At 42.0% G+C, this 16548-nt stretch overlaps 1 long non-coding RNA gene across 3 annotated transcripts in view; it reads right to left on the reverse strand.

Annotated features, from left to right (window-relative positions):
- The window catches only part of LOC311516477, a 165746-nt gene that overhangs the window by 96601 nt on the left and 52597 nt on the right, over positions 1-16548 (reverse strand). The window lies entirely within an intron of this gene.

Raw genomic sequence — 16548 nt, forward strand, 5'->3', positions numbered from 1 at the left:
ATTCATGTGCGCACATAGACGAGATAATTTTAAGCTTCCTGTTGGGATTCTGGCAATACACCATTTTTCTCTTCTTACTACAAATAATACTTTCCAGGGTAAAATAGCACAGCAGCTATGTAAAGATTCATGTACATAGAAGCAATGTCTTCTCCAACCCCTAAAGCCTGATTTCCTTAAGACAATTCCATGCAGATCTTATTCGGAAAATGATTTTGTATTCTTTGGATTATAGAAGACAAAAAATAACCTATAAAACATAAGGTATATCTGAGCAGATGCAGTTTTACAAGGTGTCCCTGTGGTGTTAATACCTAAGGAACCTAAGAAGTATGAGTTCATCACAAAGTAATCTAATATTCCAAGGATGATCAATGTTCATTTATGAATGCATGTATTATGCATATATCTCAGCCATCAGCTGATGGGCTATGCTCTTGTAAAGAAATCTACAGAAACTTAAACAAGCAGCTGCCCTCCCATCAGCCTTGAAAAGCAGAGGCAGCAGAGAGAGAGATTTTGCTAATGGAGCTATGTTTCTATTTTCTCTCCCTACCAAATAATTTTCCTTCTGCCCTTCATTTTTTTTAGCTACTTTGTAATTTTTTAATTTGGAATGAGATTTATGCTTCTGAAGACTATCTGAGAAAGCTGGATTAGAACATCTCTCTCCTATACCCATGCCTTTAGAATACATTTCTTATATTTTTGGCACACCGAACCTTTGTTCTACTAAATGAGCAAAAATATTATTTCTTCTTTAACCCTACGCTCACCTGTTAAGTTGAAAAGCTGAAACAATTATTTATTTATACATTGCACATAACAGTAACAGTATCTTTCAAGCAAAACATATACTACCTCTTCCATATTGCATTGGCTCATGAAAAAAACCTCCATTTTCCATGGACAGCAATCTCCTACTTTTCTAAAGCATTAAAGACATCAGTTCTTTAAAATATTGCCTACCGTTTAAATCACTAAACTACAGATAAGCCAGAAATGCAGCAAGATTTACTGCTTTCTGAATGTATATTCTTTCAAGACTCCTTTAATCACCTTTTCCCCTCTCCTTTTTTGTCCCCTCTTCCCCTTTTCAGTATCTGCTGAATAAGGTTCCTGATTTCTGTCCCTGCAGAGGGCAACAAAGAGCTTTGGTGTTGGTTGTATCATTTGATTTGCACCCTAATGAAAAACTGTAACCAATTATAGCATTCTCTTGCTATCAGACCTTTGTGAGCCCTTGACAACCAACCTGAATCATGTTAGCTACTCCAGGCAGACTGATCACTTCTCTAAATGCACATTACTGCTTTGCTGCTGGTATATTTCACAGGCCTGATGGGCTGGCTAGCCAGTCCTCACATCAAAGAGTTGATTGTTCTGACTTATTGGTCATGTGTCTCTCAAGGAAACATACTAACCTTTTAGAAAAAAGGAATGCGGGAAAGTTAGATTTGTAATCATTCAAACTAGCATATAATGTTTTAGTCCAGCCCCCAATGCAGCTGGTGAAGTATTTAGCTTTTGAAAACGTGTTTCAATAAATCAGTTGTCCTTTGTAAAGAGGAAAAATGCTGACTTAGGATAAGTGCAGGATAATACTTAAAATCATGTTACAATTAGCCTGAAAACTTCATATCTACAGTGGTTCAAGCTATACTGTGGTGTGCGTGTATATATCTATCTATCTATAGCACACATGTGTATGTGTGAATAATATTCATCTCACCTGATTAAAGGTTTCCAGCTTGCTGTACCTATTATCATTTGTAGCACAGTTTCATGCCTGGAGGCTGATATTTTCCTGTTCTATATCTCTTTGTTATTGTGAACTCATGACAGCACAACTAAACATTCAGACAGCAGGAGGAGCTGCATGAGTCCACATCTCAGTTAACTGGATCAGGCATATCAGTAAAAGATTATACTGGCAACTTCTATAGACAGGGAGAAAAATATTCAACTGGATGGTGGAAGGTGAAAAAAAAAAGCATAAACAAGCTCTCATACAAAATATAACATGCTGTTAGTTTTACTCTACTTCAAGGGCTTTGCTATAAAATATCTAAAACCACTAAATTACTGCTGGTCTTACCAAATATCTACTGTTGTTTTTCATATAAACTTCATGCAAGAGGCAGAAGGAAGTCAGTTATTCATTCTGGATATGTGAACAGTGAAGCCTAATCGTTTCAGTTCATCCTTGTCCTGCCCCTTTATCTGCTCTCCTCTATGGAAAATGAAAATGAACAACAGAATAAACAGTGAGATCTGACCCTGGTGGAATGCAATGGCCCATTGTGTGAGAAGCCTATAGCGCAAACAATTTTGACAAAGTAAGTCTTCATCACCTTTTCCAGGGAACCCTAACTACATACCTTCTGGGACATCTGACTGAAGGTAGCACTGGAAGCAAGAATCTGTCTTGTGTGCTTGCTTACCTGCTTTTCACACATCTTGTAGGCCAGGGTTTCTCAGTCTGGGGGTCGTAACCCAAACTTAGGTTGCCACAAGGTTTCAGTGGGTCACATGGCAGCTCTTGTGGCTATGGTCCCACAGAGCTGACTGGGCCCGGCTCCCTGCTTCAGGCATTACAACCTCTCAGGTTGCAGCACCACTCAGGTTTGGCACGGGTGCCCCTTTGTCATGATGGCAGTGGGCGGCCACACCAAATTTCAAAGTGTGGCACTCTGAAGCCATGCACCAGGCCACAAGGCCATGCTCACAGTTTTGGCCCAGTTGGCCACCTGTCAGGGAGATGGAGCCAAACCTGAGCAGCGCTGTCACCCTGGAGGTCAGAATGCCCCCCCATAACCAACCCAAGCTCAGTCTCCATTAAGACCCCACATCTCCATCCAGTTTCTTTTGTTTGTGGCATCAAATTTGTTGGATACAATGCTGGTCTCCTACGTAAAAACTGAGAAGGTTCATTATGGCTCTACCTTGCATCCAGTTATGATTTTAGAAAGCATTCTCAAACATTGATCTCTGTAGAGGCCCAATCCATCTCCCACTGAAATCAATGCAAGTGCCCCATTGAGTTCAAGAAAAGTTGAATTGGGCCCTCAACCCACCAATGTATCACCTTTTCTAATGATCTAGATATCAGAGGTGAGATCAAGGAAAATTGGTATCTCAATTCATAGGCGCTGGAGCACCCACGGAAAAAAATTTATGAGTGCTTAGAATCCACCAACAGCCAGCTCCACCCATCCCCCACAGTGCTTCCTGCTGCCGGCGGCCCCACTGCTCAACTCCTTCCACTTCCTCCCAGGGCCTCCCGCCTGCTGAAATCAGCTGTTCCGCTGAATGCAGGAGGCACTGGGGAGGGGAGGAGCGGGGATGGGGTGCGCTCAGGGTGGGGATGGAACTGGGTGGAAAGAGAAGAATGGCAGAGGGGGGCAGGAAGAGTCGGGGCGAGGTGGGGGTGTGGGGGAAGAGGTGGAGTGGGGGTGGGGCCTAGGGTGAAGCAGGGGTTGAGCACCCCCGGGACAAAGAGGAAGCTGGCGCCTATGTCTAAAGTAATTCCTTTTTACACTCTTTCTAAATTATTTACCTAATATGCACAGTGGTGCTGTAGGTCAGAACCAAGCACATAACAGGACCCTTCTCCAACCTGCTGAGAGATTAAAGGCATGAAGGAAAATAGGCACAAAAAACCACTGCACAGAACATGTATACTGTGGGATTTAATCATTAGAGCTTGACAGCTTCGTGAAGAGGCAGTTACAACCTTTTCAGCCTCTATAGGCAAGAATACAGTATCCATTCTTCCAGTGCTGTATAACTGTCCTTCCCCTATGCAGCCATGCATTGTTCAAAAATAGCTGCTTCTAGGGCCTTCTCATACATGCAAGACGACTGGCCCCAAATCATCTGGGAACAAACTACCTACAATAAATTGGATTTGTCAAAACACAGCCATGTTTAAAAATTTATTCTGGAAAGCCACACCTTTAAATAGACCCTGAGCAATATCTCAGACGTCTCATTACCTAAAACAGATCTGGGGCAACACCTCCATAAATCCCAGAATAGCTTCTCAGCCACACCCAGACCAATGCTTAATGCTAACAAATTGGACCACAGCTTTTGCAACCGCCTCAATCACACTCTGGGCTATGCACTCACAGGACACCCACACAGACATTCTCTCCTATTGGCCTCTCTGTCTCAGTTTTCTCAGATCCCATCCCTCTCTCATTTCTACTAGAGATGAGAAAATAGTGGGGGAGGGGGAATTGCAAATATTTGTTCTAATTCAAAGTTCATTTCAATTTGAACATCCTTGCAAACCTTTTGTGATCACCTTATGTCAGTGGTTCCCAAACTTGTTCTGCCACCTGGTGGGCCGGGCCGGTTTGTTTATCAGCCGCGTCCACAGGTTCGGTCGATCGCGGCTCCCACTGGCCGCGCTTCACTGCTCCAGGCCAATGGGAGCTGCTGGAAGCGACAGCCAGTATGTCCCTCAGCCTGTGCCACTTCCAGCTGCTCCCATTGGCCTGGAGCAGCGAACTGCAGCCACTGGGAGGTAAACAAACTGGCCCGGCCCACCAGGGGCTTTCCCTGCACAAGCGGCGGAACAAGTTTGGGAACCACTGCCTTATGTGAACCTTTGAGAATTCAACCTCAGGTGAACCTTTGAGAATTCAAGCTGCAGTAGCATGAATATTTGCATGGCAGACATTTTTCTACCTCATTCACCCTTCAGGAATTTCTGTTGTCTATTCAATTGTAAAATCAATATTACACATTAACCAACACAACATAAACTGTGATATTTACTTCTGTGATATTTACTAAATGTATAATTCACAGATCGGGAGGAATGTCAGACACACAAATCACATGGGATTGTTTCTGTTCCCTGATTGCATTATAACCAACCAAAATAATGTAAATTGCAAATTTTACAATTTACAACATAAATCAAAATTTACTCCTTATTGGCTAGTTATATTGGACATCGTATAAGGGAGCAGAGGGAATACTTTGTGACATATGTCACTAACCAAAACAACATGCATTGAGAAATGTCTATAGGCAATTGTAAAATTAACAAGTTGAAATTTGAATGATGATCTCACAAAGCATTATTTGCTGACAAAAAGCAAAATTTTGAACAACAAATAAAACTAGCTGATTTTCATGATCTGTTCTTAGACACAAAAGAAAAATTAATGGAATAACTTTTTCACCATTCTGCAGTCTCAGGTTTTTCTTATATTTTGCCTTTAAAATGAAAATATTGTTACATCTGCATTGCAATATTAAACAATGTACACAGTTCAGCTGTTGTTTGTTTCTTTAAGCTATAGTAGCTGGAATGTTTCTAAACACATATTGTAGCCAGGACTTATTGATTACTTAGCATAACTTTGCCAAGATGAACAGGGACATATGAATGGGGCCAGGGAAACGCATAAGGATCCTATATCTCCAAAGGGCCTGGCAGCAAGCCCTAACTCTAGCTATGACCAAATATTCTTTTGGCAGATACAGATGGTACATTTCTATCTAATCCATAGGCTTTGTTAGCTCCCACTGAAGTAAATCAACCTTTAAGCACATTTCTACTCTAGATGAAATGGTTCTGAGATATTCTATGATCCAACAAGTATGATGCTTTGCTTGGTCTACTATTAGGATCATTTTAGCAGTAGTTTTTTTAACAGCAGGTGGCAGATTTAAATTCCATTGGCTATCTGCTCTGGTCCTCTAGGAATTGCGCTTAAAGATCTGACTTTATCCAAAAGTATTATCCATGTACGAAGAAGAGATAATTTGCTAAGGGTCAGGCTCTGTCTGGGAGGTGGTAAACAGTATGGATCCCTTTTACCCCAGGGAATTTCCAAGAGGCACTCCTCTTCTCAGGGCTCCAGCGAAGATAGGGTAAGTAAAGTGCGTTCCTTTTTCTAAATAAGGGGTGCAGGGGCTGGTCAAAAATCTAACTGTGTTTTATCATGGTACATTCAATGTTCTGATGTATTTATCTAGAAAAATTCTGTATGCTATAACAACTGTAACCCTTCTGCCCGTCAGAGTTGGCAGCAACAAGGGCCGGGTTCAATATCTAGGGGTTCCATTCCAATAACACAATGCAAACCGGCTCGAGCCCCCACCCAGTGACCTGGGACAAATATATACCACCCCCGCTGGGCGCCTCCAAGAGGCAATACTTCCCCTCTCGCAAGCACATAGTCTGAGTGTAGCAAAAGTCTTTTAATAACAGAGAGAAACAATGTGGCATTATGTTGGGGAAACACCACCAACAGGATTCATAACACAACCCATGAGCAAAAACAACCCCACCCCAGGCAAATTGGGGCATGCCCTTTTCCCTTTGGTTCTTGAGTCCAGCAACCCCAAATCACCCAAAGTCCCAAAAGTCCAATGCCCCAAAAGTCTCTGTCCCTGGTCAGGGCAGCCCCAGAGTTCGAAAGTTTATCGGCGGAGCTTTACCTCCCAACCTGGGTGGAAATGGGACGGGGGTAAGAGGCACCTTATGTGATCTGAAGCTGACAGCCCCATAGCTCCATAGCGGCGCTCCGCTCCGCCAGCCGCCCCACGAACTCCTTCGCTCAGCTGCGCTCCGCTCCACCAGCCGCCCCACGAACTCCTTCGCTCAGCTGCGCTCCGCTCCGCCAGCCGCCCCACAAACTCCTTCACTCAGCTCCACGGCCCACAAGCAGCTCCTGCCATCCACACACTGCTCCGCGTCGAACTGCTTCACCAGCCGTCCCGCAAACTGCTCCACAATATATCTTCAGGCTCCCCCACTACTTAACACAACACTCAGTGATTTCAGCTCTTAGGTGAATTCAGCTTATAGTAGGGGAGCCCCAGTGCTGGTGCACTGTCAGCCCAAAGTGAGCTCAGCAGCCTATAACTAGACTTCTAATGAAATCAAAATTAGCTCTGATATTCCACAGTGGAGAGAGGAGGAAGTGCAATCAGCATGTAAGGCCCTCACCAAGGGGCCCATGCCACCAAGTATTAATACTTGTCCCCAGCCTCTCTCCATTCACACAGTTTTGGAACCCATGACCCTTGCCTAGCGAGTGCTACTTAGTTGATGGTGAATCCCTCCATCATAACAAAAGGCCACGTACAGTTCCAAGCACAGTTCCCATAATCAGGGTAATAACAATTTATTCTTCCTGCCCCAATAACAGAGACACTGGGGATCCCACAGCAGCCAAAGTGACCATTTGGGCAGCTATGGTCTCATTCTAGGCGTGGTGGGTGTGCCTATGCAAATGAGATCGGCCCCTGAAGTTCTTTTCCACAACTTGCCACACCTCACCACCAGATGTCAGGGTGGAGCTCATCCTGACACTGCTTACACAACCATTAGGATTTTTTTAAATTATTATTTGTAGAATTAACTGGTTACACCTTTACACGAAGCATCAATACCAAATTAGTATTAGCTTTCATTTGTCTTTAAAACTGAATTGTAGCACTCATAGAAGATTCTAAACTGACTACACTGGAGACTAAAGCCCATCCAGAAAGGATTTGAGGCTCCTGTATTTATCCACGGAGCAGATATAGGATGGGCAGTTGCATTATAAGTTTTTCCACATCAGCCCAATGTACTCCACTGACTTTCATTAAGAATAAGTAGTTTGTTCAATCTCCATTCCTCAAAGGTTTCTAAAGCACCTATCACCACAGTATCTAAGATAGATAAATGGATGCCCCTTCGGTTGTTGGCCTCTATGTGAAGCTGTTAACAAGGATGACAGTTGCAACCAACAGCCATGGTGGCTTTTTTGTTGTAAACACTTGTCCACTAAGAACTGAAGCGCACCACAAGCTTCTTTTGTCTATTAAACAACTAATAGATGTTAACCATTTTCAGTGACTCCGTACCTGAGGAGCTCTGGAACATATGCCAGATAACTTAGAGGTAAAAAGCTACATATTCCAGTGCCAAATACCTGTCTCCTAAGACATTCATTTGACCCCTAGATATAAGTCTCGAGTTAAACTGGAATTTAAGGATTCATCTGAAAAACAACAATGGGTAAAACTTTCAAAAGTACTTACATAACATAGACTCCTAAGTTCTAGTTTCAGAAGTGACTTAAGCACTTTGGGGCTAGTTCACAAAGAAACTTAGGTGCCTAGACAATCACTGGGGTTTCACAAAGCCTGAGTTCAGCGCCTAGGCTCCCTATGCAATGAATGGGGAAAGTCAGGCACCCCAGAATGGGATTCACAAAGGCCAGCATAATAGCCATCTCCTCACCTAAAATACCTAACGAGAGATGCCAAGCCAAGGGGTGTGTGCTAAGCCCCATCCCCTCTCAAAGATAAGCACCTAAATCCCCTTGTTTGGGATTCTCAGCTGAAAGCCCTCTAGTGGTATTAGGCACCTGCACTACTTTAGCAAAAAGGAGAGGAGGAGGGGGAGATCTGAATTGGGATCTGCCACCTCTTAGGTGAGAGCTGAAAACTCTGGGCTATGGGATTTTCGCATGTGGGGCTCCCTCAGACTCTCCTGTTGAGGCTGTTCCACTGTGGATAAATAATAAAAGAATCATTGGGCCAGACACAGAGATCAAGCATAAGAATGATTTTGTATCCTGGTTGTTAGCATTTAGGAGGTGGGAGACCCAGGATCCAGTCCCCGCCACTGCAGTGACTTTTTTCCCCACAGCCACAGTGGAACAGCATCAACAGGAGAGAGAGGTGGCAGACTCTTAATCAAATCCCTTCCCCATCCACCTGAAGGGGGACTTGAACTGGGGGTTCCCCCACCTCCCATGTGAGACCTCTAACCACGGGGATAAAACGTAGAAAGCAGCAGCACCGCCACCTCCTTCTCCACCTCCATTTTGTGTAAGCTCACCTCTAGGGGTCTGATCTAGTAGGCGAGGTATAAGCACCCTTACCGGATTGGGCGCTACAGGCAAATTAAGCAGAGGAATGCCTATCTTCCCCCATGCATCTGATGAAGTGAGCTGTAGCTCACGAAAGCTCATGCTCAAATAAATTGGTTAGTCTCTAAGGTGCCACAGGTACTCCTTTTCTATCTTCCCTCAGTTTGTGCATTGCTGGTGGTGTTGTACTGTGCATGCTCAGAGGCAGAAACATAGGCACCCAGGGAACTTTACTGCATAAATTTAGGCACTGAGCAAATTTAGGCATCTACAGGGTTCGGAGGCAGCTGAGAGGGTTTGAATTCCAGGGCGGACGGCCTGATTCTAGGATTTTAGGTACCTAAAGTTGCAGTTAGGTGCCTGCATAGGTGCTGGAACTAGAGGTGCTGGGGGTGCTGCTGCACCCACTGGCCTGAAGTGGTTTCCATCATATCCAGGGTTTACAGGTTGGTTCAATGGCTCTCAGCACCCCCACCATACAAATTGTTCCAGCACTCCTGGGTGCCTGAGGCCTTTTGTGAATCTAGCCCTTAGGAGCCTAAGTCATATTGAAAGCTAAAGTGAAACCTAAATGTTTTTGAGGCTCTGAGCCTGAGGCACTTTTGAAAATTTTATTCCAAATGGTATTTTCTTTGTGTCCTTTTTAATTGATAGTGGTCTTTAGACTTTGGGCCTGATTTTCCACTACCTAGCACTTTGGGTAGCCATTTACACATCTTTAAGATGGGTATAAAATGCTATATTTTCAGATTGGTTGAGTTTTTACCCTTATTTACACTGGTGTAAATTACTAGCCTAGGCAAAGCTGTGAAAATCAGGCCCTTAACTGAACTTGTTAGATGGTGCGAGTAATATGCAAAGTGTTTCAATGCTGCTTAGGACTGTTAGCTTGGAGAAGAAAATACATACCCATGCTATCCCTTTCCCCAATGTTCAGTAGTGAACTTCACATAACATTGACCAAGATTTATGGATGGTATTTATTTTAATGCTGTTAGGTGACACCACTTGATGTTTTCTCAAAGGGACTCAATGTAATGCATTTTGAGTGAAAAATAAAAACAAATAATTTAAAAAAGGGACAAGCTATTATTCTTGGAAAACAAAACTTTTTTTAAAAAAAGGGGTCAAAGTAAAAAAAAACCTACAGAAATAATTTAAGAATGAAGCATGGAGGAAGGCATAGGCTTTGCTGATGACTCTAACATAAATGTCTTGGACTTGAACACTACCTCAGCATGGGCTCTCACTGCTGACAGGACATGCTGTTATTCTTCACAACAAGCATTAAATATACAGAGGAAAGGGGTTACAACTGCTGTACTGAAGGAAAATTACTCCATTTGCAAAAACAAAAATGCTTTCCCTGTAATAGAGAGCATTCTAATTTACAATTTGAAAGCACAATCTTATGCTATAGGTAAACCTGTGATTACTAACAAAATCACCTCAGTTTTCTGAGAAAGAAAGAACACTTTTCCTCCCTATTTCTCTTCCCCTCACCCCCAACCTTTTGTGTGCTACATTCTAATGAAAGGTCAGAGGTGAGGACTTTATTTTCCTCCAGACCATGAATGCTAAATAGCACTAGCACGAACAGTTCAATGACCCCTGTGTGTTCTGAAGTTCCTAAAAAATGAAAACAAATGTTAAGCTGGGTTTCAAATCAGACCCTTTCTGCTTTATATATACTTATGGAGAACATTAGGCCACTTACAAAAATCAGTCTGAACTGTGACTTCTGACCTACCTCCATTTTAAAATGGCTAGCTTCATTTCCAAAGCTGCCGCTGGGCTTGCAGTCCCCAAGTTCTCTCATGTAATTCTCACTTGATGCCTACTACTGTTCATGTGCAAGTTACATAAACCAGAGCAATCTCTAGCACACATCAAGAGCCCCGTTCCAATTTAAAAGTAGATGGCTGGAGTAGGTGTTATTTGTACCCTATGTCAAGCTGTGATTGCTCACATCTGGCAACAAGCTGAATAGGACTTTTGATTCAGGGTGAAGAAAGAAAAAGTTGGTGGTAAGAATTAGAAGGAGGATGAAGCAGGGTTTATCTTACAGCATTGTGACTTGAAATGAGATCTCCTCATAGCCAGAAAATATCAAGTTAGAAGAGACCGGTTTAGTCATGTATATGTGCTGCAGTATTGCTGGATAGCCATGACTACAAATCCAAAAACGTAGTCCTGTGACATTTAAAATCCCCACATTCAAAAATAAACCAGTTGTTTGCTAAAAGCTTCTGACATACCAATACATCCTCATTTGTGGTAGGACAACAAATGTTTTTTCAGTTAGTATAAAACCATGGCAATGGTCTCTTGAATCTAATCTCATCACTGTGGGCCAGACAACTTCTTTTTAAATCTCATTTTCGTGTTTTTTTTTCTTCTTCTTCTTCTTCTTCTTCTTCTTCTTCTTCTTCTTCTTCTTCTTCTTCTTCTTCTTCTTCTTCTTCTTCTTCTTCTTCTTCTCTCTCTCCTTCTCTTTCATTGTCCCCAATGCAGATACAGAGCAGAGTTTTGAGACTGCATTGTTGAGACCCAAAGATTACGATCAATTTGCAACTGTGGATTGTGCAGCTACTAATTCAGAGTTTGCCACTGCTTTTTCTTGAAGAGATTCTTCTGGGGTAAAAAGCACATACACTGCATTGGTTGCTATTTGAATATTTAATCTCATGCCTTGCTGCAGAACTGCATTAAAAAGCTGTACACTGTGCTTATAAAATACTGTGCAGAAAGAAAGGTGTAGATGGATGCTAATGAAGCTTGCAAAGATAAGTAAGTTGGTATTTAAGTATAATTCTACTTATGAAAATCCAGATACTTAGAAATGAAAAAAGCACAAAGGTCTTACTCGCTTCAGGAATCTGAAAAGTGTGGGTTGAATACATTTCAGAGCTTCCAGGTATTTAAAGCCCTGGAATATGTGTTCTAGTATTACAGTTCTCTGCTGGTGCAGCTAAAAGCAATGTGTAACTCAGTGGTACTACACTAGGTCCCCTTAAATGAAAAGACAAAGCACTAGGGGTCAGAAATCACCAGAGGTTCTCTCTCCCAAAAGCAGTAATTATTCAAAAGCTTCCTGAGCACTTGAGTGCAGTTATTTTTAAGTATTTTAATAGAATTTTATTTGCTAGGTGGAATCACCTGGCATCATTTTTGTAACTATAGAGCTATTCTCTGTCTGCTTCTGTAACTGTTGGTTGTTTTATTTTTTTATGGTGATAGATTCACAGTGGTTTCAAAGCAAATCTAAGAGAATCATTACCACTAATTTGTAAATGAGAACATGTTTACTTGGAATGGTTTTAGAATGATTTGAGGGTACTTCTTTATCTTAGTGAATGATTTTTATGTTGAACTTTTCTGTGATATATGTATTATTTGCATGGGTCTGGTCTATCTTGATGGATATTCCCACAGAGTAGTTCAGCTATACTTGTATGTGTGCGTATGGTAATTCTTACTACAAAGTCAGCGTTTACAACCATTTCCCTATCGTAGTGTCTTCCCACACTTACAAGGAAGAAAGAACTGCAGGATAGCAGATCCAGTGGAGTGGTAAATGTCAGTAATTGTGGACTTTTTTAATGGTACTAACACTAGGTGGATAGATTAGCTGTAGATATTTATTACTCTTTACGCTCTGAAAATCAAAAGGGGAGCTGAGGAAAAAGGAGCTATGGGAAGAAAAGAAGGGACTCTATAAGACCTGCAGTTGATTGTACCTCTGAAGGCCATTAACTATGACTTTAGACACCTGGATTTGAAAATTCTCCATTCTTAAGGCTCCCCTCTCTCCTTGAAGCCACTCCCTATTTTAAAATTTATCAGCGATTTCCAACAATCAGTCTAATTCAATTTTAACAGTGACCTCTAGGCTAGAATACATGCAAATTTACTCTTGAAAACCACTTATAGACTACAGCTGCTACATAACAAGAACATGGCAGTTTGACTTCTCAGACGACTTCATCTATTAGATTTAAGAATATTTAAGTTCCAAAAAGCTTTGGCTACCTACAAATTAATGGATGTACCTCATGATATATCATTAGCGCATAAAGCCCTGAATAATATAGGATTCATCTACCTTCAGTGAAGCATTCTGCCTTATGGGCCAGCAGTGAGACTGACTGAACTGAATGTGTTGACCATCCCAAGATGTAATGCAGAGAGAATGGGAACGAGGATTTTTTTCTGTTGAAGGCCTGCGCTACAGGAATTCTGTCCCTCTGGATATCTGCTCTTTTAGGTCCCTGATTTCCTTCAAGATGGAATTTATTCTATTTTTTGTCATTTTGGGTTTCATTTGCTTTTGTGCAAAGGTTGCTCTTCATTTATGTTTCCATTCTCTTCTGGACATAGACAAAAGCTGACACCATGTGTCTTTGTACATTTGTTAACTGCATTTGCTAAGTCATCCAGAGGCCTTTGGTCATGGGTTCCAAGGAAACTTAATTTATTATGATTATGTAATGTAGCATCATTGACACTGAACAGAATCACATAAAGTACAAATTCAGACACATCTACAAAGTGTGGTTTTCTCAGGTTATTACCACTATTGGCTTTTTTGAGATGAGATGGGTCAGAGGTGAGTTGCATGTGGGGAAGGTTTCTCTCCCAGAAAGACTAGTTAACTGTAACTTCTTTGAGGGATGTTGCCTTCTTTAAGGACACAGGGAATGTGTATATAAAACACTGTCAAGTATAATTTCTTCTATGTGAGGTTATTTATTAAGTTTGTCCTGGCCTGAGCTTTCAGAGTTTGGTATTCCTTTCTTGCTCCATGGGAACTGAATACACATAACATTACACAGATGATTTTCTGAAGGCCAAATCTTGAACCTGGGTTTAGATAGTAAGGCATGCACATCCCCCTTATTCCTACATCCAGGCACTCCTGACCAGTGCAGAGGCTTGCCTGGAAAAGGCTGAGGAGCTATTGAAGGGAACTGGGGAGATCATACAAATGAGACCCCACAATTCCAGCTAAGTTTCCACGTACTTCTGCTCCGCACAACCAACAGTACAGCTGCAGTAACTACAAGTATGCAGCAGTGGGAAACCACAAATAAGAAAACAAAGTTCTTCCAGGGCTGGACTAGTCTGGGCCATGTACTTTGTCCAACTCCCTGATGAGAAGTGAGATCACCTCGCTGACACTTGTTTGGGCTCTGCTGTGAATTTAAGATTCCCCGCAGCTATCAGTCAGCTACCTAGAACCCAGCCCTACCTCTGCTGATTTAAGGAGGCTCTACACAAGTGCAATGCCTTTCGAAAGTCACCCCCAAAGACTTGGAATGTCATGGATTCAACCGTTTGGTCATCAGGGAAGCATCCACCATTGCAGCTGTGGAGCTCCAGCTGACTCTATGCTTTCTCAGATAGGACAGATTTGGCCTTCAGTGCTCTCTGCAGATAGCATATATGTTTCAAACATTCTCATCTTGCTCCTGTCACATCTGCATCCTCCCTCAACTTGATGCAAATAAGAAAGGGAAATATTTTGTGTTTTGTTGCCCTTGGACAGTGATGGGGAATTTCAATATTGGTTTCAATACACTAGAACATCAGCAGCAATACTGAAAGCACATAGGAAAGATATAAGATGTGGCAGGGGTCTGGAAAGCCAGAAAGAAATGTATTGTTTTCTGGGTTTGGAAAGTTCTGCCTTGCACATTCAGCATGAATTGTATTGTACTGTAAAATTAACCCAACAACAGCACCAAACTTTCTCTGCAAGAAGAGGAAAATCCCACTGCTGTATGGAAGAAGTTTTCTGACTGACTCAGTATCATTCCAATGTCTCAAGCTCTTTGGAGCAGGGACTGCCTGTTATGGGTCTGTTCATTGCCTAGGACAACATTGCCTTGACCCAGGAGTAGGGCCCCAAGGCACTACCACAATACAAATAACAAAAATAATAATAAATCCCCATGCACTGCACAGGGATTTAACCCCAAATCATAATACAGTACGTGTTTTAACTTTGTTTTTGAAAAACTATTGATTGGGTGTCAAACCACACAAAGGGGATGTATGTTATAGGCCTTTTTGTCTCTATGGATTTTAAAAGATTATATACCATAGTTACACATGGAGAGGATAAAACAGAGAGGAAGGCTGGTCCAGAGGTTACGGTATTAGACTTGAGAGACCTGGGGTTCAAGTCACTGCTTTGCCACAAACTTCCCGCATGATCCTGGGCAAATCACTCAGCCTCTCTGTGCCTTGGTTCCCCATCTGTAAAATGGGGGGTGATAGCACTTCCCTGCCTCACACCGGTGTTGTGAGGATAAATACATTAAAGATTATAAGGTGTTCGGACACTATGGTGTTGGGAGCAACAGAAGTACCTTAGGTAAATAAGTTAACCATGGTACAGGCCCTCTTGACTTTAATAGGAGCTGTGCCAACCTCTCCTAGTGCTGAATTTGATCCATACTCGCTAGGATTTAGGATGTAGATTTAATTTCTCCACAGTATCCAGAAAGCTATCTGACCAGCAAGCTGTTCCAACAGCAACAAAGAGCAACCCAACCGTGTCATTCTGATTGTTCACACATATTTTACTTTGCTTTATCTCGGTGCTCTTCCAAAGCCGCTATCATGAGTTTACCAGATTGGAATAAAGCTCAGTCACATGCTTTTGTCTTAGAGATTACAGTACCTGTCACTGTCTAAATCTAACACAAAACCATCTGCTGAAGTGCCACACAAATAATGGAAAGAGCAAAGCTGTTATTCGCAAATACAGCGTTTCAGTCATTATGGCCTATATGATTTTAAATATTTTTTTTAATGGAGATTTGACTGCAGAATAAAAAGGCTTGGTTAATCACTGAATTGCCAGCAACACAGTCATGCTGAGAAACTGGAAATCCAATAGGGTGAAAGACAAGAGATCATCCCCATTTCTCATTGCTTCCTGTGAGTAGATGGCATTCAAACTGAGGAACTATAAGGGCATCTTTAGGATACTGGAAACTTTCTGGTTGCTACATTTACAAAACAGAGACTATCTTTCAGATAAGAATTTCTGTTTCAGGAGAGCTGCAAAAGTATAAATGGCAAGTAGACGCCTAACTCCCACTGAAAATCAATGATAGTCGGGTGCCTAATTACCATTTCCACCTTTGACAATCTCCTCCTCAGTCACTCTTTGAGCATATACATGACCTGAGCTTCCATAATAATAGTTATGACTCCCATCTAATTGCATTTAACACCCATTTTTCTTCCTCTTCTAAGTTACTTTATTTTGGGGAGGGGGGCATTGGTTATATTTCTTAATCAAGTGGAAGTTTCAAGTTGGATTTAGCAGGAGAGTAAGTATAGGGAAGTTCTATGTTAAGCTGCAAGATGTCATTTGTTTGTTTATGTTCTTTTTATAAGAAAGCTCATGCAGAGAAAAAAAAACAAGGACTAGACTATGTTACAGAATCAGGAATAGGGAGATGGAGCAGGGAGTGAGAATGTGTGGACTCAAGGACTGAGCCTGTACACTGACTCTTATGAAGTCTGATGGAAAGGAACAAATCTTTTCTCCTACTAGAGATATCACATTCACATCACCACAGATATGTGGCCTGACTTCCACCAGCCTGCAAGAACGTTGGAGCACATTAGGCAATCG

This window comes from Lepidochelys olivacea (genome assembly GCF_965140295.1).
Source record: "Lepidochelys olivacea isolate rLepOli2 genome assembly, chromosome: 2".
Lineage (NCBI taxonomy): Eukaryota > Metazoa > Chordata > Testudines > Cheloniidae > Lepidochelys > Lepidochelys olivacea.